Raw genomic sequence first — 24,093 nt, 5'->3', positions numbered from 1 at the left:
ATACTGGATGTTAGGAACAAGTTCTGCACCATACGAGTAGTGGAACACTGGAACAGGTTGCCCAGGAAGGTGGTTGGGACCCCATCCCTGGAGATATCCAAGATGAGGCTTGACAGGGCTCTGGGAAACCTGATCTAGTTGAGGTAGATCTAAGTTTCTGCCTGCAGGGAGGTTGGACTAGATGACCTTCAGAGGTGTCTTCCAACCCAGACCATACTATGATTCCTTCTCTCTAGTATTTAGGAGCAATACATTTGCAGATAGTGTTTACATTCACACTCAGCAGAGAGTTTCACCCAGCCACTTCACTTTTCCAAGGCTGGAGAGGAATGAGATGGGGACCCTACAGGCAACCTTGGCACAAGAGATTCTTTCTTAAAATTATCAAAGCAACTCCTGTTGATTTCAGGTATTTTAATCCCTCATTTCCTCATATTTTTGACTCATATAAAAACACAAAGGTCAGTATGAGCTGACATTGGTTTAAGCATTAGGGTTATTGACTTGGAATCTCTACACAGAGTTTTTATCTTTGCAAAGTAAAATTATTTACCCAGATTTGAAGATCTGTGTACCAACTCAAATTTGAGTAGTATTAGATAATAAATAAGTGCTGGTTTTCATGGAATCATAGAATGTTAGAGTTTGGAAGGGACCTCTGGAGATTCTTGAGTCCTCCAGAGCAAATCATATAATCTAGCACAGGTAACACAGGAACACATCCAGACAGGGCTGGAAAGTGTCCAGAGTAAGAGTCTTCACAACGTCTTTGAGGAGCCTTTAGAACTTCCTGCACTGCAGTTTCCATCCAATGTCCCTTGTCCTATCCCAAGGCAAAAGTGTCCTTGTCCCTTCCTTCATGACCCCCAGCCCTCAGATATTTATAGACATTTATTATATCATCAACTCTACCCTGCCTGCCAAAGCAGGATCACCTAGGTCAGATCACACAGGAACGCATCCAGATAAGTCTTGAAAGTCAAAATCAATTGAATTAATCTTCAAAATAAATGCATTTCTTTTAAGGAAACAAAAGGTAAATCCACAAAGCAAAAATATTTCTATCAGCCACAGTCAGCTTTTTCTCCTTTTAAGCCTTTTTCCGATAGTCTGCTTTGAACGGGGCTGCATTCTAAGTTGTTTGCCACAAATATCAACAGCATTTCGTACAAATTCTATCACTGCAGGGAAAATATGTTCCATCTATAAATGAAATTTCACCACAGTCTGGATTGAGCGATAAAAAAGCAGCACTTGTCTGACTTCCTACACTAGACTGCTTCTGTTGCCAGTATCCTTGAAAACAAGAGCTGCGTTTCTTGCTTTGCTGCAAGTAATTCTTTGAGTCTTAGGAAATCCGCACATTAGTTTCTGTTACATCAAACAACCTCACTGCTGTATTTCCAAACTTCTGACCTCCAACCAAAATAGAATAGAACATCAGAGTGTCTGCCTGTGCTGTACCATTTCAGGGCTCAGGAAACACTGCATTTTGCATTTCTGTTAAATTATTATGTAAGGCATCAACAGGATGTTACTGAAGAACTGGCATAGCTTTATTGATCTTATGCCTGACAACCAGTTATCCTTAAAAATGCCCTCTTTTAAGCTTACTTAGATAGTAACATCTCAAATGACCACTGACAGAAGTAGCATCCACATGCACCAGCACAGCCACATAGTGTGTTTATGTTGCTAAGCAGTACTTGACAAGGCAAAGGGAAAAGGACTACAGCCCTGGTTCATAAACAGCACTGATCTCAGACTGTTATGGTGAGGACTACTGAAATTCCTGCTAGGATAACACTGACCATAAGAAACGCAGCCAATAACAAGCTGGCTGTGGTCACTTCTCTTCCCATCTCACATTCATTAATGAAGAAATCACCCAAGTCTGGGAGGTGGTTGTTGTGGAGGGCCTGTAGGCTTATACCTTGCCTTGTCTGGACATGTTTTTCTGCCAGGACCCCTGGTTGTAAACAGGTTGCGTAAGCCTCCACACACCCAGCTCATGTCTCCCTGGGGCAAATCCATGTGACCCCCATATTTGGGAAAGTCCAGGCAAGAGCTTCTGCCTATTATGGTAAGGTTTGGCTGACTGTCAACTCGATTGGTCATTCTAGTGGCCAAAGAGACCATTAAACTCGGCCCACATTGAATAAATAGGGGTGCACAGGTAAACAACGTGCTCTGACCCTACCTGCAGCTCAGCTTGGACCCCGTTGCAGCACCCTGCAGCTCTGACTCACCTGCACGGCTCTGACCTTCACTTGCAGCGCTCAGCCACTCAGACCCCCGTGCTCGGATGCCATTGCACAGCTCCGATGCTCAGAGGCTCAGACCCTCATGCTCTGACCCACATTCGCAGCTCACCTGCTTGCGCACCTTTCTTGCAGAGCTCATTTAAGCCTGCACATAATACATATATAAGGAGCCTATGGCATCCTAAGCCAGCTGTGCACATTTGCACGCTATTGCTACCAGGACCAAATCCTGCATTACATTTACCTACAGAGCTCAGTCTCCCAGCAGCCATGCACACTTTGCATGCCCGCTGCCTACCATTGCCTGGTAAAAGCCACTGCCATTGAGATAACCAGGAAGCAGTCTCTGGATTGTCTGCACACACACACGGCCTGAAGCTGTGAAGAACTGTGCCAGAGACAGCATGATGTTCTCCTGCTCCTCACATCCTGCTAGCTGATAAGCCCTGGACACAGCATCCAGTAGAAGCCAGCAGCACCAAGGCAGAGATCGTCCCTCGCCAGGAGAACAAAGGTTAGAGAAAACCTATTTCCCCACAAACTGGGAAGATTTATCCTCTCCCCTCAAGCCGGTGTATAGGGTTAACACTCCAGGGGGAGTAACCCTGAACCTGACCCTAGGGGTCTTGGCCCCTCCCCAGGGGTGGGCCACACTCCAGGTGATGGTTAGCCCACTCCTCCCACTTCCTGTCCTGTAAAAGACAGAGGGGCTTCCTTGCTCACTCTCTTGCTTCGCTCCCTCTCGACACACACACACACACACTCTGCATACCAGCACACCACGTGGCAGCCACGAGGCAGATCCATACCACCACACCAGTCAGGTTGTACTTTATCCCTTTTTGTATTTTGCTGTTTTCCCCTTCCCTATCCTTTGTAAACTTCCCTACCTCCAATACCTTCTTTCTAAGTTATTGTTAAACTTTTTCCTTTTAACTTCCAAATCGAGTGAGATTGATTTATTTGGGTGTGCTTACCTCTCTCTCTCCCTATACCTAATCCCTATCTTTGGGAAAGGAAGGGGAAGAGGGGAGGGCACTCTATAAATTCTATAAATTGTCATTGGGTCTATTAAATTTATTAGAGTCTCTGGGAACTTGCATTAGAACCCAAAACAGCCGGGAAGATTCCAGCCTTCAAGTCCACAGGCAGAGATCCTGGAGAATTGGACATTAGGCACAGGCAGCCCCAGAGGGTGATTAATAATTGATAAAGAATCGTGAGTAAAAGCTTTAATATCTCTAAGTTGCCTCTGCCATACAGCAGAAAGAGTTTCAGCCCGCTCTGCTGGGCAAATAGCATAAAGATCCCAAACGGCATCAAGCCGTGGGGAAAACTCCTCTCTCTGTTTATAATTTGAATGTTTGCTAGTTAAATAACAAAATCCCTGTACATATTTTATCCTAAATTGTTTTCATAACCGTGTACTGAACTGAATATTAATATACAGTGGTTGGGGGTGGTGAGAATTCAGAATATTGAATTTAATAAATCTATATTTTTATATAAAATTTACATGACCCCAATTAATTTCTCCCCTCCACCAAATAGGCGTAGGTGCTGAGAATCCCCCTCTGCAACAGTGGTGCAGATGCCAAGGAAACTCACAGCCTCATGAAAAAATCTTAGTGCTTCCAGAGTTTGGTGCCTAATGGCTCCTTTCTGCTGCTGCTGCAGCCCATGGGACCTGTGGGATAACACCTGACCTCAAATGTTTACTTCTCATTGAATGACTGCTAACTGTGCCTTGTATTAAAAGCTATACCACTTGGCTCTTGCCTGCCTTTTCAAATTCTAGGTAACTCCTCCTCAGTGCATAAAGCCTTTCTCCTTTAGCCAGGAGGAGCAGCTTTTAACTTTTTATTTCCTATCCAAGGAGAGTACTTTGATCTTTCCCACATTCCCAGAGAGATGCCCTGGCTGATGGCACCAACACAAAAAAATCCCACAACAGACAACTCAATCCCAGTTAAAAAATTGGCAGATTTCCATCTGCCTCTGCCACAACTTAAATCCTGTTACACTGGAAGTTAACGAGTAGTTAGAAGCAAAAGACGTCTGTCCAAATGAGTATTCCTAAGACTACTCTGTCTGCTAGGGAGAATCAAGCATAAAATGACTGGCTCTGGCTTCTCTACTGAAAGGTTTTCTATGTATTTTTGTACTACAGTGAACTTCAGAGCAGCATCAGACTGCAGATTCTGGCAGTCAAGAACTGACTTCCATGAGACAAGAATTTGAAGACACTGAAAACTATTATTACTCTAAGGATGTGAATTCTGGCAACTGTCCTAAACCCTAACTTGATACATTCCTTACTCATGATAATTTATGTTGTTAGGGTATAGCAGACTGCAAGAATCAATCACCCACAATAAAAGGTTTGATCAGTGACTGAAAGTCCCTAGCAGATGTTCAGATACAGCCAGTTCAGAACCAACATTATTAGCTATTTGGTATACCACAAATAATTAATACCAGGCAAGTTGACATCACATAGTTCACTTCACTGAATCAAATAGGGCAGAGCCTTCCAATTAACTTCCAAAACTTTTAAATCAGATCCCCATTGTGATGGGAGTGCAATAGACTGAATTAGGTTTCTCCTTGCCCATTTGCATTGTTCCAATGTAATATAACTTCAAACACAGAAAACTGTGGGGCTCTGTGGGTCATATTTTTATGTTATGGAAGTTGCATTTAAGAATTTGATGTTCTAGAAATTACTTTACTAATAAAAATCTGTTGTTCTGTCCTGGGAAAAAAAATTTGTAGTAGAATGGAAGATCAGGTGCATTATTTTGCAAACCCAGTTTTACACAGTGCAGACTGGAGTCAAAATATCAAGAGACAAATCACACCTCTTTGAAAATTCTTGAAATAACATAAAAATCTAACACAAAGAAAAAGAAATCAACAAACAAACCCAACAAGTCAGTGAGTTCCTATAGACTCTATTTCGGCTTCAAAATTTTTTGCCTTTTCTCATAGAATCACAGAACATTAGGGGCTAGAAGGGACCTCAAAAGATCATCCAGTCCAACCTTCCTGCCTGGGCTGGATCACCAAGAGTAGGTCACACAGGAATGCAGACCTCTGCTGACCTGAATATACAAAATTCCTCTATCAGTAGCAGCCACATGTAAAGAAAGCAGCAGCCACATGAAAAGCTCTAGAATAAAAAGATTATTTTTTTTCTGTGAGACTTCTGAAAGAAAGCACTTTTGAAAGAAGTCAGAAGACTACATTTATTATATTGACAGATTAAACATAGTTGCTGCAAACACATGTAAGCACAGTTACAGAATATCCATGTAAGGGCAGCTTTTACTGAGAAATTAGCATGAAACCCACAGCTACAGCAGCAGTGAAATTTACATTATGGAAGACCTCAGAACTGTTTGACATATTATACTAAATTAAAACATCTGTAGCCATAAGCCTGCAATTTCATACATTTGGACAGATTACTTGTGTAAAATGCAAGCAACTTTTGAAGACGTACTGTGGTTCACAGATGCTAAAGCAATCCTAGTTAACAATAGAATTATCATTCCACACACAACAAGACTGTATCAAAATCAGTGATTCTAAGAATTCAAGGTCAGGCCTTCAAACACTTCAATTCCTTGTTGCTGAGCATCTAACAATGATTAAACTAAAATGATTAAACATCTGGTTAAACTAAAATAAAGTTGTTCAAGGAGTTTGAGAAGAAACAGCTACTAGAGGAGTGAGGGAAATAAAAAGCCCTGATTGCAGGTTTGTTAACCTGAGGCAGCAATTGAACTGCTTCTCACTCTTTCATCAGCACATCTTCATACACTGAATAAAGCAGACATTGGATTACTGCTTTAATCAGCATTGTAACACATCATGTTTCTCTTTGCATCCTAACAGCTGCTTTAAGAAGAATAAAATGTTTATTTGACGGGTATGTTGGAAGGCCTCCAAGATCCTCTGAGCTGCTCTATTTCTACAGTTGGAATTTGCAAATACTGTTAGCTTAGTTTTTTAGAACATGAAGTTTACTACCAAAAAACCCATACCAAACAAACAAACAAAAAAACCCCACAAAAAAAACCCAAACACCCCGAATACAACAAAAACAAGCAAACAAACAAAAAAGACCAGCAAAAAAATCAAGGTAAATTTTCCAACTCCAACACAAGAATCTACTCGCTTATACTTTAAAATAAAGTAAGTCTTTTCCAACCTTAATGATTCCATTACTCTATAATAACCATAGAATGGTTTATTTAGAAGGGACATCCAAAGGTCATCTAGTCCAACCCTCCTGCAGGGCCATCCTCAACTAGATCAGCCTTGCCAAGCCTCAGCTTGAATACCTCCAGGGATAGGATCCCAACTATCATCCTGGGCAACCTGTTGCAGTGTTCCACTATCTTCATGGTAAAAGCCTGTTCCTAATATCCAATCTAAACCTACTCTTCTCTCACTTCAAACCATTGTCCCTTGCCCTATCACTACAGGCCTTGCCGAACAGTCCCTCTCCACCCTTCTTGTAGATTTCCTTCAAGTAATGGAATGCTGTTAGGTCTCCTCAGAGCCTTCTCTTCTCCAGGCTGAACAATCAAAGCCCCCTCAGCCTGTACTCACAGCAGAGATGCTCTAGCTGCTGATCATTCCCATGGCCCTGCTCCATCAGGTCTAGGTCCATGTGTTGAGGGCTCATGCTTTATGATTTTCACACACATACACACACAAAATCCCTCTGGCTCTCATTTTTCATTGCAGAGACCCATAGTAACAGAGCAAATTACCAAGCTGGTAAGGGAGGGAGTCTCTATGATAACATTGAAAAAAAAGATCTGTCTCACACTGATTGCACCCATGTAATATTGTGAAGATGTCTTATCCTGATGCAGAAATTAACAAGACAGTCATAATTAAAATAAAATAGGTTCTCAAAAATCCCTATATTATGCCTGGGAGCAATCTGGTCCCACCAGGAGTGAGAAAACATAAAACTCTTTTACAGACGCCTCTATTCTACCTTGCCTATGAAAGGAACAACACAGCACCCTCAAAAATATCTATTTGGAGGATATGATTTATTTGACAAAATAAGAGGCATGCCATATGAGATGTTGTTCAGTAATCCCACACTTAATTATCAGAATACTTAGCACACGTATACAGGAACCCAGGACTTCCATTCTGTACACACAAGTGCACCTCTTCTGAAGATCAAGGCAAGATCTGACAAGAATCACAGAATCACAGAATGTCAGGGGCTGGAAGGCACCTCAAAAGCTCATCCAGTCCAACCTCCCTGCCAGAGCCGGATCACCTAGACCAGATCACACAGGTATATGTCCAGGCAGGTTTTGAATATCTCCAGAGAGGGAGACTCCACAACCCCCCTGGGCAGCTTGTTCCAGTCTTCTGTCACTGTCACAGGGCAAAAAATTCTCCTCATGTTTCCATGGAACTTCCTATACCTCAACTTCCACTCGTTGCCCCTTGTCTTGTCATTGGGCATCACTGAGCAGATCCTGGCTCTATCCTCCTGGCACTCACCTCTACATCTTTATAAACATTGATGAGGTCACCTCTCAGTCTCCTCTTCTCCAAGCAGCAGAGGCCCAGTTACTTAAGTCTCTCCTCATAAGAGAGATGTTCCATTCCTATAATCATCTTTGTGGCTCTGCACTGGACTCTCTCAAGCAGTTCTATGTCCCTCTTGAACTGGGATGGTCCAGAACTGAACACCATATTCCAGATGCAGGGCAGAGTAGAGGGGCTCTCAGGAGAACCTCTCTTGACCTACTAACCACAGCTCTTCTAATGCACCCCAGAATGGCATTGGCCCTCCTGGCCACAAGAGTAAATTGCTGGCTCATGGTCAATCTCCTATCCACTAGGACTTCTAAATCCTTTTCCCCTTTGCTGTCTTCCAACAGGTTGAGTTCCCAGTCTATATGGAGAGATACTGAAGAAGAGCAATTACTGTTTTATGTTTGGTTTGTTTGGGTTTTTTTTGTTCCCAGCACACCAGTTATTGTCTTCTAAATTTTACAAGTCCACATAGAGATTCTTTATGACATGTCAACAGAATTACTGATCTCTGGACTGACATCCAGACAATAGAAGCAAAACAGAATTTTTTTTGGCATCACAGTGAAATTACAGGTACACATTTTGGGATGTTGTAGAGAACTGGGGAATAGACAAGTATGCATTTTCCAGATTTCTAAACCTCATGTTAGTGCTCCACATCTCCACTCAGCTTGATGTTAATACTAAGTCACAATGGCTCCATGTATAAAATTTCATTTCCAAATAGAGCAGGGAATAATTTTGAGTGCATGCATATTTTGAAATTCCAGCACACAAAAGTAATTTCTTTGCTAATGAGAAAGAATTGCAAACTGAAAACAGGTAACTGGGCAGACAGGAAAGAAATGAAGGCATCAACTACAATGAAATAATAAAGCAAGACTTGGAGAAAAGTCTTTTTGAAGTCTAAAGGAATTCAGCCACAGACACTTCAGTATAAGCACAAAGGAATTCAGCCACAGACACTTCAGGATAAGCACTAATGCCTCCTTGAGGAGAGTGACACTAAGATAACAATTATCTCCTTCTCTTACAGAGGTGTTCTATGCTTTGTCTCATCAAATCCTGCAAGAAGGTTTCATCCACAAAGTGTCCTATGTTAAAGGACTGCCTGAAAGAGTAGCCTTAACATGTATTCATGCAGCTCCAAAGCAAAGCAAAACAGAACAACAAATCAACCAACCAACACCACACACGCACAAATAAACCAGTGAACAACGCACTAAAGAAAATCACCACAAAACCCAATGTCAAACCCAAAGCAATCCCCAAACAAAGAGGAAATATACCTTTGGATTAAACTCTGAGATGCTTTGTCACTTGACCTCCATCACTGAATTTCCTCGGCTGGGCCACAAAATCTTACAGGGACAACTGGCCTCTGTCCTAATGAAGTGCCCTGAGCAGAACCCAGGATAGTTCTTTTTCAAAACAAGAGGGAGGAGTGGGAGTGGTGGTTGTATGGGAACCAGCTCCAGACTTAATGCCAAAAAAAGACTATCAACAGAACCAGAGGACTAAAAGACTGACAAGACAGGATGGTGTTACACATTGCATCCTTTCATTCCACAGTTGTTCACTTAGCCCAGACACAATGTTGGGGTTTTTTTTTTTTTTGTTTTGTTTTGTTTTTTTTTGGGTGGGGGGGAGAAGCAGAGACCTCTGCCGCAAGGCCTAGATGGAAATGGCAAAAGATTTATTCTCACTAACTCCAACTGGTTGGGGAAATGTAACCTCTGATATAGAATTGGTACTGTAGATGCTGTTTGAAAGCAGCTGTTATGATTGCTGTCTGTGGACAACTACTGCTGCATCAAACCCAGGCAGGGTATGATCTCCTCACCAACTATCATGATATCACACAGAAATCACAGAATGCTAGGGGTTGGAAGGGACCTCCACAGATTGAATCCAACCATCCTGCAAAGCAGGACTGCTTAGGGCAAGTCACACAGGAATGCGTCTGGGAGAGTTTTGAAGATTTCTAGAGGAGACTCCGCAACCTCTCTGGGCCTGTGTTCCTTCACCCTCACAGTGAAGAAGTTTTTTCTCATGTTGAGATGGAATTTCCTGTGATTGAGTTTACTTCAATTGTCCCTAGTCCTATCATTCAGTACCGCTGAAGAGAAACTGGCTCCATCCTGTTGACAGCCACCCTTCAGACATTTTTAGATATTTATAAGGTCTCCTCTCAGCCTTCTTTTCACACTTAACAGACCCAGGTCTCTCAGCCTTTCCTCATAAGAGGAATGCTCCAGTGCCTTAACCATCCTTATAGCTCTTCACTGAACTGTTTCCAGCAGTTTCCTGTCTCTCCTGGCGAGCCCAGATCTTTACATACTATTCCAGATGTGGCCTAGCTAGGGCTGAGTAAAGGCAGAGAAGAACTTCATTATTTTTTTTTCTAAAAGTAATAACTGTTTTGGAGGAGGAAATGCACCAACCAGGTTATCACAATTTGGCAGAAAGGAACGGAGCATGTGTTTGAGAAAGGAACAGAGTGTGCATGTGTCAAGGTCTGGAGAACAGAGATTAACAATATCTCTGTCCAGAGGAGTAAGATCCATTCTTAGAGATTTACATGTTGTGAAATTAAGGTGCAAGCAGGACCACAGATCACCACAAAACTATTTATTAAAGGATAAAGTTGAACAAAACAAAGGGAGAGAGAGAAGGTGGGGGAGAGAGAGAGAGGGAACAATGGGGGAAAAGAGAAGGGAAGGAAAAGAGCAGGGATTATATTACCATGAGTCAAAATGGGGGGTGAGGAGAGAGATATGTGCCTGACCCAGGAATGTTCTTCTGTGGACTTTGTCAGGTATTCTTCTTCTGGAGTTGTTCTATGGGAGTTGTTCCTTGAATTCTTCTGCTGGAGGTGTTCTGGTGGTGGTGCTCATCTTGGCAGGCATTGCTCATGTCATTTTATACAGTTTTTTGGATCAGCGTCCAGGTGCAGCTCCCCAGGAAATCTTCCTGTGTATTCTCATGCATTTTCAGGGGTCTGACAGCAGCATCAGGGAGGGCCTCTGCCCCCCCCCCCCCATGCACCACTTACCTGTCCATGCTCCAAATATACATAAGTCTTTTCTCTTTGGGGTAGCTGATGTAAGGTGTACATATCCTAGGTATTTAAGCCAGGCTGAAGTCCAGAAAGTCCACAAAGGCACTGTATCTCTGTTGATTTGCATCCCTGAGCCTTTGGCCAGGAACCTGGGCTGAGTCCAGGAAGTTAACAAAGGCAATCTTTATCTTTGTTAATTTGAACAAGGGAGAGACAACGCATGCGAGAGCATGCGAGAAAGGAACAGAGCATGTGACAAAGGAACAGAGCATGCGAGAGAGAAAGGAACAGAGAAAGAGGGTGAAATGTTCTAGAAAACAATGGACAATTCCTTACATTTTTTGTTTTGTTATCGCTTCCTTTCCACTGGCACATGAACAAATTTACACTTCAACCTAAACATGTCATATAACAGTACCTACCTATATAAGCACAGTACACACCTCACCTACATAGCACATACCTGTGTGTAATTGTACCCTGAGAAAAGGGCAGCAGCTGTGTATTCTCTCAGCAGTGCTTTAGATATGCTGACAAGACTGCTAAGATGGCAAGAGTGAGGTTACATTGGGAATTGTTCTGTTTTACTGCCAGAGACTGGGAATAGATGTTGTTTGCTTGTTTATATAAGACAACAGCTTCTATCCACCAGCAACACAACAGAAATGTTTCTTGATTTCATGGATAGCCAGGTGAGATGTGTAAACATTTTTTAGATTTTAGTAACAAGTTGGGTTTTGTTTGTTCTTTTTTAATATTAGAGTGCAGTCAGGAAACAAACTGCCCCAAAGCTAGCACTATTCAGTTATTTACTACTTAACAAATCAAGAGGTAGAAATCTACTGCTTTTATTTGCCAAACACAAAAATCCGGTGCAGAACCAGATATATTACATTTTGATTAATCCTGCTAGATCTTCTGCTATTTTCATCTGTAAGTGGGCACATTCTATTGTGTCAAAAGAGAAAGGCCAACTATTTGTGTGGGGAAAGAAAGAATAAGGAGGAAATAAAAGGTATTCCACAGAGTTGTTTTCTGTGTTACATAATCTACTTCAATCCCTAGAAAAGAAATAGCTTCAGAATAAAGAAGTCCTGCAGATCAGGAACTGTGACTGTTGTCAAGGGAAGAATCTTTCACCCAAACCAGGAATGACAGCTTCAAGTAAAAAGCATTAATATGCAGACTGAGATTTGCCAAGAAGAAGACTTTAAGCATTAAACAGTTGTTGCACAGATAGGTCTTCAGAGCAATACCTGCAGTTACCTCTGAAGGTCTGTATTTCGTTTTGCTTTGGATGAGAAGCACAAAAAAGGCAGCAGCTCGTCAGCTGCTTATAGCTCCAGTCAAACCTGTGCATATCCTCCCTTCTTCAGCATGACCTCAGTTGTCACATGGAGACTTCTCAACTCGTAACAGCCACTCAGGAGTCTGCACATTTGCTCACAATTTTTACTATTTAATGAATACAGTAAATATATGTCCCAGACCAGAGGAGGGAGACTAAAAATTTCCCTTTACTGAGGAGAGGGATTTGTACTTACATATTTCCATGCTGTGGAATTAAGGTACAAACAAGACCAAATATCAACAGTGAGACTACTTATTAAAGTGAACAAAACACAGAGAGAGAAGGGCAGAGAGAGAAAAATGTAGAACAAGAAGAGAGAAGAGAAGGAAAGGGATTATATTACTGGTCAGAGACGAGGCAGGGGAGAGACAGAGTTTCCAAAGTCCAAGTCCTTTTCACTTGCTCAGGGATGGGATGTTTCCAGCGGGTGATGTCTTCTTCTTCGGGAGTCATTCTTTTCTTCTTACAGGAGCCAAAACTTAGGGCATGGTATGGTTGTTGGTGGTGGTGATGATGGAGGAGAGAGTTCTTCAGGTTTAATGTCCCTGGTGATGTTCAACCTCTCACACATTCAAAGCTGGTACAGGCCCAGTGTCTTTTATTATTTTTTTTCACGGCTTCCCCTGCCCACCATAGTCACATGTGGCCATTTGAGCTAGTTTTCTAGCTCAGACATAAAAGTATTCGGCACAGAGAAACTTAGGAGAGGTGAACATTCTAAGGATAGGCCATATAATGGCAGCTATGGATAAGCTAATATGATTTCACTGGAGCATCAAGAGCTTTATGTCTGGACGCACAGCTTGTATCTTCCCCAGGCTGCTTCTGGTGCTTCAGCTGCACCCGCTGCTATCTTTCCCCACTGCTGTTTTGGCTGTTACCACTATTAAACAAGCCAAACATCTGAAGCCCTTCTGGTATGATGAGCGTTGGGCAAAGTACAAATATGGTGAAGTGTGGCAGATTGATTACATCACTCTACCTCATTCTTGGACTGGAAAGCAATATGTGCTGACCATGGTAGAAGCAAGCACCTGATGGCTGGAAACCTATCCGGTTTCCCACGCTACTGCATGTAACACCATTCTCGGCTTGGAAAGACAAAACATGTGACATCTTGGCACTCCAGATGATGAAATAGGTCATGTATGGGCACCAAAGAGTCACAGTTTGTTCTATATTGCCTATAATGTACGGTTTGAGTGGCCATTGGCAACTTCACATCCTCTATATTATGCTGTCCAACAACTGCAGACAACAAATGCAGAAGTGACTGTCAGGTGCACTATTGGTGACCAGAGCAGACCCATCAGGCAAGTCATTTACAATGATTGTTGCACACCCAGGTGCCTGCTAGGGTCCAGTGCAAGCAGTGGGCTTTTGCCCCTTGATTCAATACACATCCCTGGGCATTTCAGGCAAACCACCTGAGCAAAGGTGATTTTTATCTGTGCTCATTTACATGTACAAGAGAGACAAGATTTAGTCTCTCACAATATAGTAACTATATTTAATATTTAAATATATATATATAAAACCTATATAAATATATTAAACATATATATTAAATATATACATATTTAATTTATACTGTGATCCAATATTTACTTGTACAAGATAAATCCAGATTAATCTTCAAAGTGCCATCAAAAGCTAAGAGAATTTTTGGATTTGTGCAACTTAATTTCTACTTCTTGCTTGTATAATTGTGATAAAACTACTAAAACACTGGATTTCCTCTTCCTCTGCAGCGTTGGGTTTAAGGGCCCACAACAGATGATTTCCATCCACTAAGAAGCTAATGAATAATTCATTATGTCCACATGTACATCCTGCACTGAATAGATAAAATAATTGCTCTACTAATTTTTCACCCAGTAATGCCATCAGTATTCCTTATGTCTCTAGTACTTTAGCAGGCCACAAGCTGTAGCATCTCGAATGGGAGTTTTGCATGAAACCTACTGACAGTCTGACAGCCTGATGATGTCAACCATGGTAGGAATAAATCCATAGCCTTGCCTTGAGAAAGATAAATGCTTCAAATCCAAAGTTCAATACCACACATTTTCTCTAAAAGAGGAGCTCTTGGCCAAACAAAAATGCTTTCTGCTTGAAGGCAGGAGGCAGAGTCGATCACATTAGTGACACTGTGATAAATGTTTATTTGTCCTAAGTGCCAAACTCAACCTTTTACAGTTGTTTGCCTTTTAACAACCTAAATACAAGTGTTCAAAGGTCAAGTTGGGTGAGCAACCTGGTCTAGTGGAAGGTGTCCCTGCCCATGGCACAGTGTTTGGAATGAGATGATCTTCTCAGTGATGCCCAGTGATAGGACAAGGCCCAATGGGTGCAAGCTGGAGCACAGGAGGTTCCATGTGAGCACAGGGAAAAGCTTCCATTGTGAGGGTGACAAAACACCGGAACAGAGAGATTGTGGTCTCCTTCTGTGGAGACATTCAAACCCTGCCTGAACATATTCCTGTGTGACCTACTCAAGGCAGTCCTGCTCTGGCAGGGGGGTTAAACAGGATGATCTGTTGAAGTCCCTTCTAGGTCCCCAATGTTTTGTGATTCTGTGATCTTTAAGGTCCCTTCCAGTGTAAACCATTCTACGAAAAGACAGTCACTACTGGGGGAGAGGCCCAATGCTCTGTATAATCAATTTTTCCTCATAATCAACTGTTCTCTGTAATACCCGAAGTAAATCCATCTTTGGAGAGGGAGAAGACTGAAATGATGTTGGCAAATAAGGCTAAAATCAGCCAACATAAAACCCCCAAGTAAACAGCAGTGTATTCAATTACACAAAATTAGTAAAGATGCTCCCACACATATGGGGAAAAATGAACATATGATCAAACTAATAGCATTATGCAAAAGAAGATACTAATAATAGGCCTGTAATTAATCTTTTTTGTCTTGAGGCTTGCCTATAATCATCCTTCATGTACATAATTTAATTCAGGCAAAAACTAATTCTATTCAAAGGACACATCTTCCAACAGCCCTCCAATTGTGAGGACTACTCTTCCTAATCTAGTTAGGGTTCACCAGATGGTACAGAGTCCACTCCCATGCCATGCTTATCTTTCTTCTATGCTTTGTTTCTTGCTATAATTAAACAGATAAAGTAGAATTCAGGAGAATTCATGAGTTATTCCTGTAAGTTGCTGTGGTAATCACTTTGTTGGCTTAGTCTGACCAGATTCCTTACTGAACTTTACCCTTATGGCATGACTGCTGAAAAAAATAACCTCTGTTATTACATCAAGTAGCATCTATAGCATGAAACACATTATCTAGTATTTTATGCTCCGTGTGGGCATTCTCCGTATCTCTCTATAAAGCAACAAATATTTCATTACCGCTTAAAGCAGCAGATGATTGTTGCATAAAAAAATATGTTAAAGTATCTCTACATTTTAATTTGCTTTATGAGTTTCATGGAAGAATGATGGATTAAAAAAAAAGGGGGAAATACAGAAATGAAGGAAACTCTACAGAAATTCTACTTTCCCTATCATAAAAAGAAGCAAAACCAAAAAATAACATGAAATGTAGTGAAAATATTTTCCATTTAAGGAAGAACAGAACTAAGAAAACTTTCAAGAAAATTATTATCTCATTCTTCCCCATGTTGTTTGGTGCAGTTAAGACAAGGCAACTGCTGGAAGTTGAGATTCTCTAGCACATATTAATTTCCCAGTGTTGTGGAGGCAGGGAATTAACGTGGCCGAATCAGGAATATATATAAAAATATAATTATTTTATTTTCCTGAAACCCCACCCACAAAACTCTATACAGACATTAATTCCCAAGGCGGGAAGCACCCAAATATTTATACTTTTCCTAGACAAAGAGTTGATTTACCACTTCCTAAGCATGAAGACCACAGCCAATTCCAGTGCAGGCATCTGCAGAGGTCACCCCTCTTGCCGGAAGGGCCCTTTGCTCCTCCCCATTCATGCCTGCGGGGTGGGGGAAATTTTCCATGCCTTTCTTCTCCCATTCAAACCACAGAGGGAGAGGAATTTTGGGGTGCCCAGGACTCCAGGACACTCAGATTCCTAAGATACATATACTACAGGTGAATAAATGAGGTCAATGTTCCTTTCCTCTCCCCATTAAGACAATTACGGTCTTTTGGTCATGAGCCACAGATGAAAAAAGTCCAGTCAAGCTCTGTCACTTCCACCCCTCCCGTCCCACTTTTGTTTCTCATTCCCTCTTGTTCTTAAATTGAGAACACAGAAAATGTGTTTCTTGCTCTATTCAAATGTGGTTCATTTTTGCTAGCTATGGTGCAGGCCTCTGTAACAAAAGCTGTAGTTTCTACATTCAATTATTATCAATGCCTACAAAAAGCAGACTAACAAACCATTGCAATCCCCTCCAAAGCAGGTTAGTTAAAAGTTAATTTCCTTGCTATGGGCCACCAAATTCTTACTAATAATAGAAATAAATTTTTGAAAGGTTAAAAGTTTTAATTAGAGCAAAAATTCTGGAATAAAATCTCAATACATTTTGAGCAAAGTCTGTTAAGGTTCTCTAAGTATGACTTAGATCATGATGTGAAAAGATGAGTTTCTTGGTATTCATCCTTTTCTATTTTTATTTCATATTCTTTTTGCAAACTTCAGCTGTATTGCTGGCAGGTATGAATTAGCATCAAAGATAGCCAGGGATCTGTTTTGCTAACATGGCAAAAGCACTAGAGCCCAAACCTGCTGCAGAGCAGCATATCAAAGCCGTGGTGGAAAGGGAAAGCAGCTCTCTGCATACATTGAGTGACAGCTAAAGCTGCAGCAGTGTATGTGTGTAGCCACAGATCAAAATAGTACACAGAAACTGTCCCAATAACAGAAAGAACTGATCACTGATGAAATTAAAGAGAGATAGAAATATAAAATGCTTCTACAGCTACCAGAATTGAAAAATAAAAAAGCATACTGACCAGAAGAGACTGAAAAGCACTTTGAGGATTAAAGACATACTATTCTTGAGAATAAAGGGGTAGTTTAACAACTATTTTTCATGAGAAAATTTAAAGGAAATAATCCTTCCTATTGCACAACAAAGTCAAATCATAGAATGGGTTGGGTTGGAAAGGACCTTAAAGATTATACAGTTCCAACATCCCTGCCATGGGCAGGGACACCTTCCATTAGACCAGACAGATCAAGGCCCCATCCAACCTGGCCTTGAACATCTCCAAAGAACAACCTTTCCGGGCTCCAGTGTCTCACCACCCTCATTGTAAAGAATTTATTTTTAATATCTAGCCCAAATCTCCCCTCCTCAAGCTTAAAGCCAGTGGCCCTTGCTATTATAAACCCTTGTGAAATGTCCCAACTCAGCTTTCTTGTAATTCCTTTCAGTTACTGGAAGACTGCTGTTAGTTCTGGTCTCCCCAGAGGCTTCTTTTCTCTAGGCTGAATAGTCCCAAGTGTCTGAGCCTGTCCCCATAGCGGAGGCACTCCATCCCTCTGATCACCTTTGTGGCCTCCTCTGGGCTTGCTCCAACAGTTCCATATCCTTCTAATCCATAAACAAATGAGCAGCCATCAGCAATGAAAGGTAAGGGTGCATATTTTCACCTTACTGACAAAACAGTAACATCGTAACAAAACGTAGTCAAGGGAAGTGCTGGTTTGAGGCTAACTGGTATATTTTAAGGAGAGAAATTAGATCACTGGTTGTGAAAAGAAGATAATGAGGAACTCTCTATCATTCATCGGTTTGCTGAGGGATAAAAAGCCAAAATGTAAACAACTTCTCCCAGTCCATTTTGGGACACTGCTCCCTTTCACTTCTTTGATCTGCTCTACTATCTCTCAACTAATCTTGGCTAACAGAAAACAACATAATCTTTGCTGGTTGTTTTGTTTGTCTTTCTGGGAAAGTAGAGGGAGAAAGAGAGGGTAGCTTTGAGCCCCTTCTGGGCAGTATCCTTTGTTTGGGAGGGAGTTTGGATTTCAGTATTGTTTCTAATTTGTTTGTAATTGTAAATACTTGTAAATATGTTGTGTATATATGCTTGCAAATTTTGCCTTGCTGTAAATATAGCTTCATCTTACTTCCAAACTGTCTTAGCTAGTCTGGTAAATTTCAATGTGGGAGGAGGGGTAGGTGAAGTTTGCAAGTCAAGGGGAAATTGCGAACAACCCCAAGTCAGTGTCCATAGCGCTGCAAGGGCACCCTTAAAATGAAAACTCTGTTCATCCCAGAGCTTTTCCAGGAATCCTCCTGGGGAGACATGCCCTGTTGTGAAGCAAAACTTTGTGCCTGGCAGCAAGCCTGCTAAACAGATTTGTAACAACATACATCTTGATCTGTCCACAGGCTGCACCAGAGGCCACTGAGGTGTAAAATCTGTTCTGTTCACCTCCAATGCACCAAGTCAGGCACAGTAATACAGTGTGGAGCTTTTGTACTGCATAATCTGACCTCAAGACAACGTGCAGACATGGTTCAAAAGCATCTCTGTTTCATCACAAATCTCCCTCAATTCTTCCTTTTACTCCCCCACTCTTTACATACATATCATTGCACTTCCAGACAGTTATCTGCTTGCACAGTCTGGCAAAGCAAAAATCAGAGACAAATTCTGCAGATTTAGTAGAAGCACTTGTAATGTGTCTCAAGCTTCACTGGCTCTGGGGATTAGATGTATTTAGAAATGCTGTGTAATCTTTGATGTTCTGCAAGTAACCATGATTTGGGATTAAAACTGCAAAACATAACAACAAAAACTTGTCAAGGCTCTGGTTTACTTAATATCTGCTTAGTGACATCCCATTTAGATAAAAGATTCATTAGCCCCAAAAAGCCTTTTGTTTTTTTGTAGTGGCAGTACCACACGTAATGCTGAGGTCTTTGTAAAGAGATTTGCAGAGTCACTGTCTGAATGGATTCATGTCTCAGCAGCCTAAAATTTGGTACAGCAGAGTATCAGAGAAGCACTGAAATCCATTAAAAGGCTTTGCATACTGCAACATCACAAAACATAACTGCATCCTGAGTCCAGGCCGCTTCTAGATCCTAAATACCAGAGAGACACTAAGTTTAAATGAGTAGAATTTGTCTACCAAGCATCCTTGGAACAGATTTTTTTGTGTATTGTGGTGAAAATACTTGAAATGAGTGAGAAATTTTGATGCAAGAATGAATATTAAGTACTTAGCAGGTGCAGTAGTTAATTTTCATCATGTCTTCGGTTATGCAGCAAATACAGCATTGCAAGGTAAAAGAGATTCTAACAAATTTTGTTTTGACACTAACTGCCATTCAAATGACTGAAAGCACCTTCACTTATTTTAATAACAGCTGACTTAGAAAAAACCCCAAACCACTCCACACAAATAAGAGAGTATTACATAAAAGAAAAAACTCAATCAAATGAAGCACAAATAAAATGCTAAATTTAGGGCTGCTGTGGTCTTTTCTGGGCTTAAATATCAAAGATGATGTAATGACTAAACACAGAAAAGAAACAGAAACAATATATACATGTCTATCCCTGCTGCATTTACCCCTGGAACCCTATTTGTGGTTCCATTGAAAGATCACCTAATGCTGCAGTTGAAGAAAAGGAAGCGTCAGACTTCCAGGTAATCAAAGCAAGCCCAGACAAACTTCCAAGTCACCAAGGCAAGGCCAGCCTCTCTGGGATTTTTGCTTAAGCAGCTATCTTGGAACAACTGGAGATCCTGAAGTTAAGTTTTTCATCTTGCTCAATTCTCCATTCAAAATTATTATTAAAACCAGTGATACATATAGCAAGAGCAGTATGTCACAGCTCTGGACAGGAGCTGGACTGTATCAAGTTTTGCCTTCTACAATCTTATTCTTGATTCCTCAAACATCTTGACTCAATCCCAAGCAAAGGCTCCAAAGCAAGTTCTGCATTTTCTATCACAGAATTGTCAGGGTTTGAAGGGACCTGAAGGATCGCCCAGTGCCAACCCCCCTGCCATGGGAGCAGGGACACTTCACACTAGATTAGGTTGTCCAGAGTCACATCCAGCCTGGCCTTAAAAACTTCCAGGGATGTGGCTTCCACTACCTCCCTGGGCAACCTGTTCCAGTGCCTCACCACCCTTCTCCCTAATATTTATTCTAAATCTTTCCATCTCTAACTTGGATCCATTTGCCCTAGTCCTATCACTACTCAACACCCTAAGAAGTTTTCTTTCTTGTAGACCCCCTCCAAGCATTTTTACAGCCCTCAAGACTTGACTGAATTCCAAGCAAAGGCTCCAAGGCAAGTCTTGCATTTTCTATCAATGCATTTCCAAGCATTTTTACAGCATCCCATAAATAACATCATCCTTGTACAAAACAGTGTAACAGAAAAGATGCAATTAATTTTGTAATTGCCATGTAACTGGAGAACTATAATCAAGGAGCAAAGCCCAGTTCTGTATCTGATACATTTCACAGCAAGGGCTCTGCAGTTATGCATCTAACTAGAAGAAAACTCAACAAGCCAGAAGATATTAGCTACACAATGACTATGTTTTAAAATTTTATCATAAATAGAGATACTCAGCAAGTAGCACAACTGAATAAAAAGGGAAGGGAGGGGAGAATTAAAGTATTCTGCCTGCTTTCAGAAGAACGCCATGCTTTTGACATATTCAAACCTTTTAACTCTCATTGTGATATAGCTACAGAAAATGCATTACAGACATTACGGGGAAGTAATTTGCAGATTGGCCTCAGATGCATTCAGCTGTCTATACAATAAAAATAAAGCAGAATTTGTAATTATTTATGAATCAACCAGGGCAACTTTTGAAGCTCTAGTATTTGCTTGGAATTATCATAGTGTGCTAGTTTGAAACTAGCTAGAATGTTTTGGTGAGAAGAACTAGATTACAGGCTGTGAGAAGAAAACAATGGTGATGTCTACTTCACTATATGGCTTGCTGAGATGTATAAGAGCAAGAATCCAAACATAGATAAGGGAGTCGCTCTCCGTCTGGGCTGTGGGCTGTATTTTTCTCTCTCTAACCTAACTTGCATCTCTCTGATTAATCCACCTGCTTCCTAACCGTCCTGGCCAACCCTCAAATCTTCCTTGGGCACAAGGCAATGTCTGGGGTAAGGTAGAGAGGGGTGGGAGAAGGCTGAAGGGCAGTTGGAAGCCCCTCCTGGGGAATCAGGTTTCTGGGAAGGGAGTTGTGTTGCTGTATTACCTTTTATCTTGTATATTTCTGTATATAACTGTATATATTGTAAATATCTGCTTGTATATTGTGCTAGGCTGTAAATATAAGCTTCATTCAATTTCCAGAGCTGGCTGAGTCTAGTCTGGGCGATTTCTAAAGTGGGGAGGGAAGGTAACACCCAAACCTTCGCACATGGTGATATTGTGAAAAGAAAGCTAAATGAGTGCAGGAAAGCCTCTTCAAGAGGGGAATATAATTACATTGCACACAAAATTTAAACAAAATCACTTGCCTCATTTTCTCACCCCCACACCTTTGGAAGCACAAGAACACATGCACTAAGTAGCCTGTCCGTTACCACCTATACTGTCATAGAGCAGAAGAGACACCAGCTATTAATGTTTCTTATCTGCAGAGCTGTTCTCAGGAGGACACGGTATGTTCATGATTTTTGTACCTTTTAAGAGCTGACAGGTATTCTCCATTTGACTCTCCTTCTTTCCTATCCCTAAGGGAATGAGACAATGCCAATTATCCACTTACTGTCTTTTACCTATTTATCTTTATGTCTGCCAGTTGCTGTTCTGTTCTTTACTTTTGGTATTTCCTAACAGCATCTATCTGTCCCTTATTTCACTCTGTCTTTTAAGTCCAAAGAACCATTATGTGGCTCTGCTGTGATCTGGCTTCTCTAGGTGACACCAGGCCTTCCTTCATTCATTATTTTATTGCTGCTTCCAGTGACATCAAACCTTGCCTATTGGTAGAATCATAAGAGGGTTTAGGTAGGAAGGGACCTCCAAGCTCATCCAGTTCCAACCCCCTGCCATAGACAAGGACAACTCCCACTAGAATAGGTCACTCAAGGCCTCTTCCAACCCGGCCTTGAACATCTTCAGAGAGAGAGTATCCACAACCTCACTGGGCAACCTGTGCCAGTGTCTCACCATCCTCACTGTAAAGAACTTCTCCCTAAACATTGAGATGAAATCTCCCCTCTGTCAATTTAAACCCATTACCCTTTGTCCTGTCATTACAAGACCTTGTCAATAGTCCCTCCCTAGCCTTATTGTAGACCCCCTTCAGATACTGGAAGATTACTACAGTGTCCTCAAAGCCTTCTACAAAGTCTCCTCGAGGCCTTCTATTCTCCAGGCTGAAGACCCCCAATTCTCCCAGCCTGTCCTCATAACAGAGCTTCTTCAGCCCTCTAAGCATCTTCATGGCCTCCTCTGAACTCACTCCAACAGTTCCATGCACTTCTCATGTTGGGGGCTTCAGAACTGCACACAGTACTCCAGGTGGGGTCTCAGGAGAGCAGGGTAAAGGGGCAGAATCCCCTCCTTTGCCCTGCTGGCCATGTTGCTCTTGCTGTAGCCCAGCACACAGTTGCTGCCTGGGCGGCACTCACACTGCCAGCTCATGTTGAGCTTTTCGTCAACCTTGACTCCCAGGTCCTTTCCCTCAGGGCTGATCTCCAGCCATTGGACACCCAGCCTGGATTTGAGGTTGGACAGAATCATCCACCCTTTCGCCTTTTCTTCCAGCAACATCAAACTTTGCCCCATTCACCCTTTCATTGTTTCTTCTGGTGACACCAAACCTTGCCTCATTTATCCTTTCATTGTTTCTTCTGGTGCTTCCACAGCCTTATCTTCCCATTCACAGTTGATTCACACAAACCCTCTAATCTGTATTACAGATCTCTACTACAACAAATTGTCACAGGGGTCCAAAGGGGAAAATCTCACCTGCACCATTTCCTTCTAGATTAAGTTCCTGTCTGCAGAGTCAGATCAAGGAAAAAATGATCTCTAACCACCAATGTCACTTGAGCCTTCAAAATCATCTGCACACTTTTAAAGACACAAGTTACAGAGTGCTTTGCTGGTTTGTTTGGTTTTTTTTTTTTTTTTTTTTTTTTTTTTTTTTTTTTTTTAGAGTTCATGTGACACTACAAAAGTGAAAGAAAACCTGCAGGTGTAACTGAGTTCACTCCTACACAAAGGAGAACTCAATTTGTTCTAGCATTTGAGTGGTTTGTGCTATAATTAACTTTTCCATTATCCTTCTGTTCCATGATGGTGTAATTAGGTTTAGGGATATTCATGTGAAATTGCCATTTTATCTGGTGAATAATTTACAGGTTGGTAAAGTTTAAATGACACACTCACCACAAATGTCAGCTAGACTAAAGAGAACAAGTAGGCACCTGAGGAGATTACATGCTGGTGTTTCACTGCATCATGAAAGCAGAAGTAGCAGAGACTCTCAACACGCTCGCCTACATTGTCCAAACAGCTGATCTCAGACAAAGCAAGCTGAGCTCACACAAATCAGGCATAGATTGATTTCCAAAAGACCAATGAGGAAATTCACAGATATCACACAGAGTGCCTGTACAGTGCCCTGACAGCAAGCATGGAAGAAGCAGATCAAAGCTGACATGTTGATACTGATCAAAATGGAAAAGATCAAGTATTAGATTCCAGTTCACAAAGATGATTTGACTGAAAGTAATTTATACAAGATCCTGCCATTACAACTGCACTTAGAGTAATAAAACTTACCATAAAAAATACAAAACGAGCTGCATTACAGCCTGCTAAACAAAACTCTCAGTCTAGAATGTGAGAATGCCATGGATTTGATAAATG

The 24,093-nt window shown here is 41.4% G+C and overlaps 1 long non-coding RNA gene across 1 annotated transcript; it reads left to right on the top strand.

Annotated features, from left to right (window-relative positions):
• Positions 1-3,007: 3,007 nt before the first annotated feature.
• Positions 3,008-5,026, top strand: LOC135187759 (uncharacterized). The gene is made up of 3 exons (XR_010307434.1): positions 3,008-3,088; positions 3,349-3,483; positions 4,435-5,026. It is a non-coding gene; the product is annotated as an uncharacterized LOC135187759 (long non-coding RNA).
• The last annotated feature ends 19,067 nt before the right edge of the window (positions 5,027-24,093 follow it).

The sequence above is a fragment of the Pogoniulus pusillus genome, chromosome 2 (genome assembly GCF_015220805.1).
Source record: "Pogoniulus pusillus isolate bPogPus1 chromosome 2, bPogPus1.pri, whole genome shotgun sequence".
Classification (NCBI taxonomy): Eukaryota; Metazoa; Chordata; class Aves; order Piciformes; family Lybiidae; genus Pogoniulus; species Pogoniulus pusillus.
Note: the sequence above shows the minus strand (reverse complement) of the source record. Positions and strands in the feature narration are given on the sequence as shown.